We start from the raw sequence: 10,558 nt of genomic DNA, 5'->3' as shown, positions 1-10,558 counted from the left end.
ACTGAATTTGATCATGGAAACTTCTGGGATCATGCGTGATGTCCAGCAACGCTTCCACCAGCAAGTGGAGTGCCAGTTGTAACACTCCAGCTCATTAACACTGCGGTTGCATTTTACAGCCTTCTTGTGCTCATTTTACACAGCCTTGAGTGTTTATCCCAGTGCTTAGACAGTCCGACTGTCTGGATTTAATAAAATGCTGTTTTATGTGATACCAGGAAGTACTTTAGGTTCCATAACAAAAGTCAGCAATCTCCCAGCTAACCTGGTAGCGCCAACTTAAACCAGCTTCTACAGAGCAGGGAGTAGTTTTGCTGTAGGACACCACGGTACCTCCTTTCACCTAAGGGCCCAATGCAATGACTGCTTTGGAGTTCTGATGATGTGCTGTTCTGTTTTCCTCCTTAACCATGTTACATGAAGAAGAATTTGCTCGGATAGGACCTTCTCCCAGGTACAAGAGGAGCTATCAGCACTTTTCTGGCTTGGGATCCCCTTCTACAAGTAAACATTAGAATCCTTTGCTTCACTTGGCTCTCTGGAAGGAGTCATTTGGGGAGAAGGGAAATAGCTTGATGAATGGCATCAGCTTACATCCCCCCAGGAGGATTCCATATGTTTTTAGCAGATGTTTAACGAGTTATGGCAACACAACTGGCTGTGTTGAAACAAATTGCAGGGTGACCATCTAACTGCAGTCAGAAGTGAAGTTTTCAACACATCTGCCCCCTGGCAGTTACTGCTTTTCTCAGTAGATATCTGTGAGCTACATACCAGAGAACTTTGACTGTCCAATAAAGTGTTATTTATTTGGAACATCTCAAGGAAGAATAAACCCTGAAGCTGTGTTTGTTACCTTTCTTTTATTTATTGTTTTTAAAGGAGAAAGGTGCTTTGTAAAATCTCATGAGAACAAAACCAGCTTCAGATTTTGCGTGTTAAGCTGGAGTTTTAAAAGCGTGTTTGAGCCTCCTCCCTTTGTCTTAGAAGAGAAATGCAAATGCCAAGGAGTGTCAAAACATTTGAGGATAGATGTTTGGATGAATAAGGAGCTTGTCTGGGATCCAGGATCTCCTAGCTCATGTCCTGGAGCTGCCACAGGCTCCTAGCCCTCCTTCGGCATTCATTCTTCATGCCTCGATTTCCGATTTGTAAATGGGGATAACTGTTCCTCTGTATTTATCTCTCTTGTCATATTTAAACCATCTGGTGTGATGGGGGCCTCCGTTTTGCTTGTCCTTAGTGAGAATTACTGAAAAGATTGTGGGAAACAAACTTTGTTTCCACACAGGGTTCAAGAAGTACAAGAAAAGCTCAGCTGCGAATTTCAGAGGAAATATGAACATTGAGAACTTTCTCAAAGGATGTGCAGTTGGAAATCTTGGGGGTTGGCAGAAGCTCCATTTTAGGAAACTTAAGATAAAAAAGCAAAGAGTGGACAGGATATTTTCTGTTTTTTGGTTTTTTTTTTTTCAGTTCAGTAGAATTGTGGAATGGTTTGGGTTGGAAGGGATCTTAAAGCTCATCCAGTTCCACCCCCTGCCATGGGCAGGGACACCTTCCACTAGAGCAGCTTGCTCCAAGTCCCTGTGTCCAACCTGGCCTTGAACACTGCCAGGGATGGAGCAACCACAACTCCCGTGGGCAACCTGTGCCAGCGCCTCAGCACCCTCACAGTAAAGAACTTCTTCCTTATATCCTAGATCTGCCCTGTTTAAGTTTGAACCCATTACCCCTTATCCTATTGCTATAGTCCCTGATGAAGGAATAATACGCAGTAATACACAGCTTTACCTGTTACTAAGAGTGGAGGCGACTTTCATCTTAAATATGTTCCTTTTGCTTTAATAGAATCCCTTCAATGCTGAATATTAAAATGATTACAAAGAATTCTCTTAATAGAGATTTTTCTGGGCAGATTCCAAGGGTTCATTCAACTGGTGCTTCCTTGGTTTTGGTTTTAGGCACCACTGCCAGTTCTTTTGTGTAGCCTTGCAACTTCAAAGGCAAGGAAGGAGGGAGGTGGGCAGGAAAGCATTTAGGGAAGTTACTCTACCTATGTGAGCATCTCAATGAGTATGAAGTGATGTTCATGGGTTGGATAACCTTAAGGAGAGCATGTCTTTTGCCCTAGAAGCAAAAGCGGTCTGTGGGTCTGAGAGCCATGAGAAGGTCATATGTGAGATGATGATGCAACATGCTTGTTTAGTAAAGCATGCATATATATTACTGTGTGATCAAGTTGAGAAAACCAAACCTGTAAGTGAATATTCAAAACACAGCTTAGTTCTTGATTAAATAAAGAATTACCTTGGCAAAGCTGCGTGGGGGCCTGTGATGATTTTGTCCTCCACAATGTTAGCTGTTTCTGGGATGAAAATGCTCTGGAAATGCTGACATTGACAAAGAAACCAGCTCGTAAACAACCCAGCTTCGGTTCATCCCAGCTGAGCCTGGGAAAACAAAACTGGGTTGAAAAAAGTACACTGGCAAGGTTTTAATTATGATTTTAATAATGAAGCTTGAACAAACCTCTTGCTACCAGTACATCAACTGCCCCCCTCATGCTGTTTTCCCAGGCCTGATGGAGGGGCGCTGGGAATGCAGTGTGAGAGCAGATGAGGGAGCATGGTGATGGGTGTGCCTTCAGTCAGCGCTGCAAGTGCTTGACATTTAGGGAGAACAAGAGGATCACTCACTTTGCTGTCTTTATCTGGGAGCAGGTGATCAGGTTCAGCCAGCCAGTTTGTCATCTTAAGGTCTTTGTGGCTAGGGCCTTGTTTGTTTTGCACTCTCAGAAGTGCCATTCAGTCTCACGGCAGAGTTAATAACACGGTGTGATTCCAACTGAGCACAGATTGCTCCTGGAATGTGCCGTGGTTATCTGGAAATAGACTGGTGCTTAGGTTCCAGTACGCAGATGCCAGAGAGTTTCCTTCTACCCGTCTGCCTAGGCAACGAGTTATGTCAGTCCAGCTCTAGGAACCACAGCCAAGCTGGATCGTGGTTGGATTCCTGCTTTATCCGCCTCCACAGCAAATTGGGAATGACATTAGTAGAAACACCAACAGAAAATAATGGGATAAGAAAGGGAGGAGTTTGCAGGCAAAGGATGTGGGAGGAAAGGTGGGGAGGCCAGGGGAAGGAAGCCACAGAGAAACTGTGAACTTGAGAACTAAGATGTGAAGCACAGACAGGAAAGGGTTGATAAGCAGTGGGCTAGCTGTACGGAGTGAAATTCAATTCTCTCAACATCCATACGGTTACAACAGGGAGGAACCTGCCCCAATTTGTTCACAGCTTCCCCACATTGTGGTTTCTGCTTCTGAAAACCTAAACCTATCAGAAGTATAACGGAGAGACTATTCAGATTATGGTGTATGTGGTGTAATATTCAAGGGACAGACCCTTCAGACAGTGGGAGGGCTGCAGCTCCAGGCACTTCTGAAACAGGAGAAAGTGGCAATTACTGTTTTGGGCTAGACCATGGCACTATTTCCTCGTTCCCATTTTAATTCAGCAATTTATTTATCAGCAAACAAGTAAACCAGCCCTCTTGCAAGGTTACTATCATTAAATAGGTTTTATCCAAGGTTCCTCTTACGCTGTAGGTTCACGGAGGATATACTATATCCTTTCCACGTAACAAAGAACGTAAACCCCAGCTTTAAATGCAAAACTCAATTCAGTGCTGGCTGGGATTCACAAAGCAGTTCCTTCGCCACAGTGAAAGCACTATAAACTCGGGAAGCTAATTTTCAATGGTGGCCCCTTAAATTGCACAGTTGAGCATGTAAGAGCACTATTGTGTCTACGCGAGCATGTGGAGGATCTGAAAGCTGGGGTCACATATAGTTGACTTTTGTTCATTTACAAACCAGTTCCACAGCATCAGGATGGAAAACAGAAAACAAGTCTTGGGATACACTGCCCTGTGCTTTTTTCCCCCAAAATATCCCAATAATGATGTCACTGGAAGGAGGGGGAAGGGGGGCAGTTGGTGGAAAAATGCCAAGAGTGTCCCTGATGAGGAAGGGATTTTGTCTATAGAGCCTGGAGCTGTTTCAGGCTGTGGTGTTTGGGGCAAGACTGAGCTTACTTGGTTTCCTAGAAACCCTGTGCATGAGGTCTGTGCATTAGGCCACCAAACAGGGGCAGGAGTTGGGTGGTCAGACAGACACACACACACGTTTTCATGGCTTATTCACTAGGTGCAAGGTGAAGAACAAGGGGGAATGGCTTTAAACTGAAAGAGGGGAGATTTAGATTAGCTATTAGAGAGAAATTGCTCTCTGTGAGAGTGCTGAGGCACTGGCACAGGGTGCCCAGAGAAGCTGTGGCTGCCCCATCCCTGGCAGTGTTGAAGGCCAGGTTGGACAGGGCTTGGAGCAACCTGCTCTAGTGGAAGATGTCCCTGCCTGTGGCTTAATGATCTTAATGCCCTTTTCAATCCAAACCATTCCAAGATTCCATGATTCTACAGAGCAAAACTGCCTGGCATGTGTGGTCCTGGAATGGTCCTGTGAGAGTGCAGGCGTAAATACATGAGATTGCTATGGGGAGTGCAGAAGGAGGACCAACAGAGCTCAGTCTGACAGCTTTGCAAAGCACAAATGCAATCTCAGCCTGAAAGAGCCATGATCTGCTGCTCAAGGGGTATGAAAAGCCAGCCTCCTGGAAAATAGCACTCGGAGTCCTTTGCAGAGGAATCAAATGAGGAACAAGGCTATTACCTCGTGTCAAACTGTGTCTAATAAAGAAATGGAAATCCCCTACTCTGCCACAAAGACCAAGGAGACCATGGATCATGCTGTGTGACACAAATAAATGAACAGTGAAACAGAAATGGAAAAACACGGGCCCAAACATTACAAGAAAATACCAGACCTTGAAATGATTGCCTGTCTCAAGCAATAGGCTGTAACACAACATACATTACAAAGACGATCTGCTTGTGCGATCTAGTTTTTGCTGTTACACAGAAATAGATTTGGGACCATCGCTGTTCAACTCTGTGTGTATCTCCCTATTTTTAGATTACATTAGGAAAAGACAGCAAGCCAATGCCAACAAATATCTGTACCTGGGGAGCATTGTAACTGTTCATTACCAGATATATGAGGCATTAGCAGAGATGTTTAAACAGGGATGCTGGGTTTGTCCTTTGCTCTGCATGCTTAGTCTCTTGTTCTAATAAGCTTTCAGGGTCCAAATCTGCATCCCCCATCTTATGGAGCATCATAACCAGGACATGTCACCAGCATGAGGATGCATCTACCCAGGACCACTCGCAGGATCTGGTCATTGCGGGATTATTCCCTCTCTTGTTACATGTGAGCACAGAGTCCAGTTTACTCACATCTTGCTCCTGGGCCACCCATTGCTACTGAGAGTAAGTGTGACTTCCACACACTTTTCCCTCCCTCTTTCTTTCTCTCCAACACAGCAAGGACTTTTGTGAGCATTAGGACCAGTGAAGTGGGGTTTCCTTAGGGGAGAGTCATGTTGACCCCTTCGTGGTGTGTGTTGGATGCTCTTGGATTCGGGATCTTGCAGGAGCAATAAAACAGATGATCTCTTCTACACAGTTACCTGCTTTGTAGTTATCAAACTTAGTTGAAATCGTTGCCTCAGAAGTTACTGGCACGCACAGGGAGCACAACTTTAGAAGCCATTTTTCCTTAGGAAACCAGGCTTAGGCGGGTTGGCTTTCCCAGTGGTACAAACGCGGGCTCTTCATTTGGCTCCGTAGGCTTTTTTTTGACAGCCTTTCCAATCCTGCAGTGTCATCCTTTGTTTGAAGCGGCTCTGACACATCTTTAGAAAGCTCTCACTGATACCGGCCAACAAGCGACCTTCCCGCCCTCTTTCTTTTGCACTCCCAGCGCATCCGAAGCCCATCAGGAGTTACTGGAGCACCCTAGAGCCGCGGGGCATCGTGCTCACGACTCACCCCCGAGCGGAGGGGTCCCCTTGGGCCACCCCTTCGGGCTGCCGCTCCCCGGAGCCCCCGAAGGGAGCGAGAGCCGAGCTGGGGGGGTTCTCCTGGGAAGTTTCCTGCCGGGGGAGGGCCGGGCTGGGCGGAGAAGGGGCACGGCCATGGGGCGGAGCCGGCTGCGCTGCGCTCCGGCGCTCCGCGGCTGCCGGGCACGGGGCGCGCACGGCAGTGGGAGCCCAGCGCCGCCGGGAGCCGCCCGCCGACAGCTCCGTGTGTCCCCCGGGGCGGGGAGCCGCCGGCAGGTAACGGGACGGGGCTCGCATCGGGTCGGGTCGGGTTGGGGTTCGCTTCGGGGTGCCCCCAGCAGCCGCTCCTCCGCCGAGCTCTGCCGAGGCTCCGTCCCCCGGCCCGGGGCAGCAGCACTGGGACGCAGCCGGCTGGGGCTCGCACGGAAGGGGCTCGGCTCCCTCCGCTGCCGCTTGGGTTCCAGGGACACCGGGAGTGGGAGTTGAAACGCTCCCCCCGAGCAGCCGAGCGAGCCCCCCGGTAGCACCTCTCGGGGCCCGCAGGCTCTCCCCGTCGGTACCGGGAGTGTCTGGGGGGGTGTCTCGGAGCATTCTATACCCTTAGTACCCCTTTAGTAGTCTCTATTTTATCACCCCCCGCGTCCTCCTAAAGGCAAACGGAGGAGGCGTCGGTGCCTGCGGGCTGTGCCCGGGGCGCTCTGCCGCCCGTTCGCAGCGTTGTGGGGCGTTCTACCCGTTGAAGTTTGGATGGGGGGTGCGAGAGTTCCCCGTGTTTCTGACTCGGGTCCGGCTCGGTAGGAGTTTTCTCTTTCAGACTTTGCAGTCCCGCCACCCTGGGTCGGTCCCTGCTTTCTGATAGGGATTTATAGCAGCGGGGACACGTTAGTGAGGTACAACCCTACCGAGACGTGCGGGTTTTATGGGCTGTGCACTATGAAGTTTTCCCATAACTTTAGTGTTTAAATATCGTAGTGAGCAAGGAGACAGCGTTTTCAGATGCATTGTACTTGGGTGGCTTTCTGTGAAGTCTAGTAATCATAATTCCCCGTTTCCTTTAGCCCTTCCCTCAGCAGTTAGCAAGCCCAGCCTGATTGCTGCTTGTGTTTCTGTAACAAGAGGAAATCTGAATGCGATTCCTAGGCTCTAGGCGCGTATTTCACTCAATAGCCAGTGGCTACCAAAGCTGCTTGGGCAGAAGTGTGCTGGCAAGGGCTATGTGCCCGGCAGGATGCGTGCACACACTGTGAGCCCAGGCTCGCCCTGGATTATACCAGTGGGTGAAAAGCGTGTGGAGTTAGTAAAGAGTTGCCTTAATTCAGCAGGATGTGCCTGAGTGTTTGATGGATTCTACCAGTGTAATGCTTATTCTGGTATCTATGGTTTTGTAAGTTCTGTCTCAGAAGTATACACAGAGCAAATGAGAGGGAGGAATAAGCGTGTTCTTTATATTTCTCATCTTTTGAGGAGAATCTTTCAAATGTGACCGTGTAGCATAATGTGCAGAAGTGCTTCTGTATCATCTGCTTTCACTGAAAGTATTTGTATAGGATGTTAAACTGATTCAAACGCTTGACCCTCCCTGGAAGGCAGTTAATGTTCCTGTATTTGTTGTGGCTGAGGTACAGCTTTTGTTGGCAGAGGCTGGAATACCACACATCACACTTTGCCATGAATTTAAGCGTAGCGGAGCGAGAAGAAGAAAGGAAGAGCTTGAAATTTTCTGAGCTATTCCAGGCTGCCAGCAAAATCCAGACAGGATTTCTACCGATTATCCCACCCTTTCTGCAGAGCAGGCCTTGTCCACGAATGGCTCAGGTACCCACGTTGTGTGTTTAAGACCGAGAGAGAGGTGCTGGTGCAGAGGAATGAAGGGGTAGCGGTGCCTTGGGGAAGGACCGCTGGCGGCAGAGCATCCGTCCGCATCCCGAGGGATAACGGGGAGCGGGGGGATGCTCTAAGCGGGCCGCGGACGAGGGTGGAGGTCGGTGGAGGTCTGGGGTGCGCGATGCTGGCCGTTTCCACGAGAGGGCTTTCTTCTCCTTATGCGAGGCTCCGCTTGCCCCGCAGGTGCGGAGCGCAGGGTGAGCTTTGGGGGTGGCTTTGGCTCGCAGAGTGTTTCAGCTTTCCTTTGTAAATCACGGGGAAATCCCTTTATTCCCCTTGGGCTGTAAGGATAAGACATCCTGGGAAGAACACCAGCCTTCCGTTTCCAGGCTTGCTTTACAACTTAGAGCAGATCCCAGCAACTTCATTCCTTCAGAGAAGAGGTTGAGTGTGTTTGAGGAGGGGGTCTGAGTGTTTGCATCCTCGCCTTAGCTGATGGCAACGAATGACTCTATCCTGATCTCATTTTTGGCTGCTTTAACGTGTATTATGCTTCTCAGGGTGGGGCGAAAGGGAAACGGGAATCATTGTGTGTGTATGAAAATGCTGATCTGTCCTGAAGTTCTCTGCCAAGTTGTTTGATTCAAACAACTCCATATACGCAACACTGCAGGTCTGTTCTAAAAGGCAGAAACTGTATCTGTAACCAGGAATAATACTGCAGTTCATAAAACATGAGAAGCATCTGTTACTGTGGCTTCAATTTGTTTCTCCCTCCCCAGAATAACCCAGTTGACAGCTCAGACTGTCAGGTTTAATGTCCTGTGCTAAACCTTTGGTCCTGCGTCCCGTGGCTAACTGTGACTCACAGAATCAATAAACCCAGCTCCCGCTCACTGCAGCAGCTCAATGGGGGAGCAGGAAGGGCTTCAAACCACCTCCCTGCATGGAACTGGTCCCCAGCGGCGGGTGGATAGATGTGGGGTTCTCTAAAACTAGGTCTATGGTGTGTGCTTCAGCAGAGCCAGCTGGGATCTTGGCTTCTCTCAACATTAGGGCTGAACAAGGGAAGCGGTAGTATTTTCCCTCCTAGCACCTTTTATCTTTGCCTTAATCTATCCCTGGTTGCATACTGTAGGCAGTTGAAGTGGAGCCATCTTCAGCTTTGATGTGTGTTTATTGGCTCTCGTGTCTCATTCTCTTGCCTTTTTGTTTTCCTTTGCTTTCTAAGTTAGGTTGTTCTTTCCCCACCCCTCCTCCCCAAACAAAAAGAGCAGAGGAGGCAAACAGTGAATCAAGTGACTTTGTTGTGAATGGCTTTTCTTGCTTTGCCCCTGCCTTCTGTAAGATCCCTTCATAATTAAAATATTATGACTATCCTTATGGTGGCCCTTCGCTTGTGGCAAGGATCCCAATCTGACGTCAATGCAAAAATCCTGGTTTCTGGCAAAAGGGCAGATGACATTTCACCAGCTCGTGCATGCCCAGGGTGGTTTTTTTCTACCCACAGTGCTAAGACCATATGGGCAGATAATGAGTTTAAGCTGATAAACAGCTTTAGAGATTTGCCCAAATAAAGCACTTTCTTCCTAGAAAACACGTTTTCCTTTAAAATAAATAATGCAGTTCCTGTGTTTTTATTTAATTATCTCGGGTCCTGTCTGTTCTCACCAGGCTGCAGGAAAACAGACACAACTGCTCTGGGAACAGAAGCTACTGGATTGATGGGGCTGTGGGACTTGCAGGAGGAAAGGCTAGAAAAGAGAAGTTTGGATGCTACAAAACTGAGGTTTAAAGCATCTAACTAAGCGGATGGTGGTCTGAGAGTTCTGTGAGGTAGTGCATAGTTCTTGACATCTTGCAGATGACTCATCGCAAGAGGTGATAGTAGGTCCAGGGTCTGTTTGGGAGCTATAATTAAAACAGATGAATATCTCTGCTCCTTGTTAATCCTGTGAGGCTGCTGGAGCACTCCTTGTTTGGGCGTATTGCTGTAAAATAATCCCTGCTTTTGCTTTTTCAAGAGTGTTTGGCTGGTGTTAGTCTGATTTTGTTTGTTTTACTTAAACTACTATCAATAAAATGTGAGGGAAAGATTTTTGGATCCAGTTTTCTTGTGTTTCGGGGGGGGGGGGGGAAGCAATAGTACAGTGAGGGTTGGGAATGAACTGGCTGTGGGAAGTGGTGGCCTTTAGTTTTTGTTCCTTCCAACTCCAACCATTCTGTGACTTTAAAATAGTAACTCAAAACCAAGTAGTGTATTCACATGAGAGGGCAAAGCCTGTGTATTTCTCCCGCAAGATGCATAAGAATGAGCTGTTTGGATCTGAAATTGCTCCTTCTCTTTTAAGGTATTTCTTAGGAATTCCCTTTTCCAATCTTTTACTCTTTTTTAATTTATTTTTTTTTCCTTGGGAATGATTGTTCATCTTCATTGGAAGTAGCAAATGAAGGAAGAAAAAGATTGTACAGAAAAATCAGTCCACACATCTCCATCCTTTCTCATGGCGCTTATTCCTTCTAACACTGCCTTAAGTATTTTCCATTGTCTGTTCCCTCCCTTCCCACCACTTCTCAGCACTGGGAATGCTACTGGACTTTAATCGTGTCTCGTATGAGGATATGTTCCAGATGTCCAGAGCTTTGCTTTGTGATGGTCACTGCTATCTCATTTGTAATTGATATGACAGCCAAGCTGCATTTGGTCCTACCATGGCTGATGACTACACAGTTCACTGTTCCTCTTGTGTTCATTCCTTCCCCTACAACA

General features: G+C 47.7%; 1 protein-coding gene across 2 annotated transcripts in view; it reads left to right on the top strand.

Moving 5' to 3' along the window:
* The first annotated feature begins 6,088 nt into the window (after positions 1-6,088).
* TSPAN18 (tetraspanin 18) overlaps positions 6,089-10,558 on the top strand; it is a 123,182-nt gene continuing 118,712 nt past the window's right edge. For both annotated transcript variants that reach the window (XM_057408734.1, XM_057408733.1), the window contains exon 1: positions 6,089-6,240. The gene's annotated coding sequence lies outside the window, so the exon portion shown is untranslated. The remainder of the gene's footprint in view (positions 6,241-10,558) is intronic.

This window comes from Pezoporus wallicus, unplaced genomic scaffold, assembly GCF_028554395.1.
Source record: "Pezoporus wallicus isolate ANWC-B61680 ecotype Strahan unplaced genomic scaffold, APGP_CSIRO_Pwel_v1 contig_6382, whole genome shotgun sequence".
Taxonomy (NCBI): domain Eukaryota; kingdom Metazoa; phylum Chordata; class Aves; order Psittaciformes; family Psittacidae; genus Pezoporus; species Pezoporus wallicus.
The sequence above is the reverse complement of the archived record's forward strand: the minus strand, read 5'-3'. Positions and strand labels throughout refer to the sequence as shown.